Genomic DNA, 4670 nt, shown 5'->3' with positions numbered 1-4670 from the left:
AGAATTCAGCTATAATGACCCTATTATTTCTTCAAATGATTTTGGGATAATTACTACTCATTGAAAAAGTGTTAGACTGCTAACAAATTGGTGGTTTGAAAACACAAACTACTCTAAAGGAGAAAGATGAGAGAGTTTCTTCCTGTTAAGATCTATATGGCCTTTGAAATGATGGATAACTATGAATGTAGAACTGACCCCATGGTAGTGAGGTTAGTTGGTTTGTTTTTTCACTAGACACTGAACATCCAAGTATGACTAATGACATGGTTCTATCTTGTGAAAAAGTCAGAATATTTAGGGGAGGGTGGATGGTTTGACACTATCCAAAAATTCCTATGAATAGAATGACTTGGAAACATTGCAGAGGGAGGTAAAATTTGTTGAAGTTTGGGGAGGCTTGTTAATATAAAGGAGATCTAATAACTTAAACAAAATGGCTAGAATAGTACATAGATAGGGGACTTCCAGAAGTTCAACCAGAATATGGGAAGAAACAATGGAAGTCAATAAGACAGCAAACACTTCAGAGATAACAATCCAGAAGAAAAATATGGATGAGAAGAAACTTGAACAGATATGGATGAAAATACAAAGGACAGAAGGAAAAAATTGATAGAATAGACAGAGTTATAAGAAATTAAAAAATCATCACAAGACAGGGTACAGACAACACAGTACTGGAAATAACAGAAAAGCATGTAAATGCAATCCAGAATTAAGACTAAAATGGCAGAATTGTCCAACTTGCTGGTAGGACAAAAAAGTAGAAATGAAGAGTTAGAACAGAGAGTCAGTGAGCTGAAAGACAAGAGCCTCACTAAAAACATACTTGAAGAAAAATCAAAGATGAGACGTAAATAAAATGAAGCAAACATTAGAATTCTGTGGGATGACATCAAATGGAAGAGCATACATACGACTGGAATTCCAGAATATGAGAGTGACAGGGAAATCACTGAGAAGATTGTGGAAGAAGTACTAGAAGAAAATTTCCCAGATATTTTGAAGAATGGGGGGAAATCCCCATTAAAGAAGCACAGAGAACACCAACTAGACTAGAATCAAAAAGAAAAACATCAAGACATACATAGTTAAATTCAAATTAAAAGATAAGGATAGACTTCTAAAAGCAGCATGAGGAAAACAAAGAGTTACCTACAAAGGGGAAACAATTATATTAAGTTCTGATTTCTCAGTAGAAAACCACATGAGAAAGAAGACAATGAGATGCCATATACAGAAAGTTGAAAGATAACAATTGCCAGCCAAGGATCCTTACATCCAGCAAAGCTCTCTATCAAATTCAAAGGGGAAATTAGATTATTTATAGAAAAGAAGAACCTTAAGGAATTTGTGAAAACAAGACCAAAACTATGAGAAATTTTAAGTGAAGTCCTACACACAGAGATGACAAAGGAAAGTGCATGAACCGTAGTAACCAGAAACAACAGAAAAAGAAACATGGCAAAATGGCAAAATAAAACTTGGCCTGACAATAATCACACTTAATGTGAATGGACTAAATGCAACAATTAAGAGAAAAAGAGTAGCAATCAATATGTTGCCTATAAGAGACACATTTAAAAAAGGAAGAGAGATTCCCGGCGGTGCTGATCTAGAAATTAGGCCCAACGGCGTCACGGAAGTTTGTGACCACCCACTTCAGTCTGCAACCTCTCCCGGGTCAGGCTGTCACTTTTACCTTTTTCCTCACTAATGGCGCTGCTCCGACGGCCGACGGTGTCCAATAATTTGGAAAATGTTGGCAAAGAAATGAATTCTAAAACAAAAAGTCATGTGACTAGGCGGGGAGTCTTAGAAGAAATTGGAAATAAAGTTACAACCAGAGCCACACAAGTAGCTAAGAAACCTCAAAATGACAAAGTACCTGTTCAAGCCATCAAAGCAACAAATGCCAAGAAACAGCTAAAACCTACTGCTTCTGTGAAACCAGTACAGATGGAAATGTTAGCGTCAAAGGGTCCATCTTCTCAACCTGAGGATATCTCCACAAGAGAAGAGAATCTATGCCAAGCTTTCTCTGATACCTTGCTTGGCAAAATTGAGGATATTGATAATGAAGATGGGGAGAACCTTCAGCTTTGCAGTGACTATGTCAAGGACATCTATCAATATCTAAGGCAGCTTGAGGTTCTGCAGTCCATAAGACCACACTTTTTAGATGGAAGTGATATCAATGGACGCATGCGTGCCATCCTGGTGGACTGGCTGGTTCAAGTCCACTCCAAGTTCAGGCTTCTACAGGAAACATTGTATATGTGTATCACCATTATGGACCGCTTTTTACAGATTCAGCCAGTGTCTCGTAAGAAGCTGGTTGGGATTACAGCTCTGCTGTTGGCTTCCAAGTATGAGGAAATGTTTTCTCCAAATATTGAAGACTTCGTTTATATCACAGACAATGCTTATACCAGTTTTCAAATCCGAGAAATGGAAACTGTAATTTTGAAAGAATTGAAGTTTGAGTTGGGTCGACCCTTGCCCCTACACTTCTTAAGACGAGCATCGAAAGCTGGGGAGGTTGATGTTGAACAGCACACTTTGGCCAAATATTTGATGGAGCTGACTCTCATTGACTATGACATGGTGCATTATCACCCTTCTCAGGTAGCAGCAGCTGCTTCCTGCTTGTCTCAGAAAATTCTAGACCAAGGAAAATGGAGTTTAAAGCAGGAATACTACACTGGATATACAGAGAGTGAGCTGTTGGAAGTCATGCAGCACATGGCCAAAAATGTAGTCAAAGTAAATGAAAACTTAACGAAATTCATTGCTGTCAAGAATAAGTACGCGAGCAGCAGACTCCTGAAGATCAGCACAATTCCTCAGCTGAACTCCAAAGTCACCAAAGACCTTGCCTCACCTCTGATGGGAAAGGTCTAGGCTACCATGTGACCTTGGGTTTGGAACTCTTGACTCTGTACATAGTCCTCCAGTCTACTTCATGAGGCCTTTTCTGCAATCTATTTTCTAAATGTATATTGAGGAAAAATAAAGCTATTTATTTAAAAAAAAAAAGGAAGAAAAAGACAGACTCAAAATCAAGGCTGGAAAAAAATATACCAAGGAAATGGCAACCTCAAAAACCAGGAGTGGCAATACTAATCTCTGATAAAATAGATACCACCATCAAAATGAAAACTACCATCAAATGAAAATCCTAGCCAATAGAATCCAAAACACATAAAAAAAAATTCACCATGACCAAGTGGGATTCATAACAGCTATGCAAGAATGGTTCAACATAAGAAAAATGATCACTGTAATTAACTATATTAACAAAGTAAATGACAAGAACCATATGATCTCAACAATTGATGCAGAAAAGGCATTTGACAAAATCTAACACCCATTCCTGATAAAGACATGCAACAAAATTGGAATAGAAGGGAATTTCCTCAACATAGTGAAAAGTATATATGCAAAGCTAAGAGCCAACATCATTCTCAATGGAGAAAGACTAAAACATTTTCCTTGCCAGCAGGGATCAGAAAAGGATGGCCACTGTCACCACTTCTTTTTCAATATTGTATTGGAAGCGCTTGCTAGGGCAATAGACAAGAGAAGGAAATAAAAGGCAACCAGATTGGCAAAGAGATGGTTAAATTGTTGCTATATGCAGATGATATGATAGTGTACACAGAAAATCCCAAAGACTAAACAAACAAAAAAAAACCCCTGTTAGAGCTAATAGGCCAATTTAGTAGAGTGGCAGGATATAAGATCAATATCCAAAAATCAGTAGAATTTCTCTGCAGTAACAAAGAGAACTCAGATAAGGAAATGAAAAAAAGCAATACCATTTACAGTTGTTGCAGTTTTGTACTGTTGAGGCTGAACCTACCCATAGTGGACCATCTGGTAGGTTTTCAGAGGCAACAGCCACCACAAATTGAGATACCTTGTAATGAACTTAACTGGAGATACAAAAGACCTGTACAGAGAAAGCTACAGAGAATTTCTACAAGATACAATAAAAGATCTACATAAACAGAAAAATGTGCCCTGTTCTTCCATAGGAAGACTCAATATGGTGAAAATTACAGTCCACATGTTAAATGAAATCTCAATCCAGATACCAAATTCATTTTTCAAGAAGATGGAAAGGGAAATTCTTTAATTTATTTGGAGAAGTAAGAGACCCTGAATAAGCAAAACACTTCTAAGTAACAAAAATGAGGTGGGAGGCATAGCACTCCCTGACCTCAAAACCTACTACACGGCAGTATTAAGTAAAACTGCTTGGTACTGGTACAAAGACAGACACATCAACCAATGGAACAGAATTAAGAACCCAGAAATAGACCCAGCTATCGATGGTCAACTGATATTTGACAAGGAAATCAAAGCTATCAAATGGGGAGATGATAATCTCTTCAACAAATGGTGCTGACAAAACTGGACTTCCATTCACAGAAAGCTGAATCAGGATCCTCACCTCACACCATACACAAAAATCAACTCAAGGAGGATCAGAGACCCAGGAGTGAAGCCCAAAACGATGACGTTCATTAGACCAACTGTGATCAAGCTTAGGAGTGCTAGTCCAAGGTATAAAGAGACTTCCAAATACAACCAGATATGCTCAATCTGAAGAGGATAAAATTGATGCCTGGGACCTTCTAAAGATTAAATCCATGCGTGCA

General features: G+C 37.8%; 1 pseudogene; it reads left to right on the top strand.

Moving 5' to 3' along the window:
• The first annotated feature begins 1719 nt into the window (after nt 1-1719).
• On the top strand, nt 1720-2907 carry LOC102847745 (annotated as a pseudogene).
• Nucleotides 2908-4670: the final 1763 nt, after the last annotated feature.

This window comes from Elephantulus edwardii, unplaced genomic scaffold (genome assembly GCF_000299155.1).
Source record: "Elephantulus edwardii isolate Elephantulus edwardi_28Jun2011 unplaced genomic scaffold, EleEdw1.0 scaffold00109, whole genome shotgun sequence".
NCBI lineage: Eukaryota > Metazoa > Chordata > Mammalia > Macroscelidea > Macroscelididae > Elephantulus > Elephantulus edwardii.
This window is presented reverse-complemented; position numbering and strand designations above follow the sequence as displayed.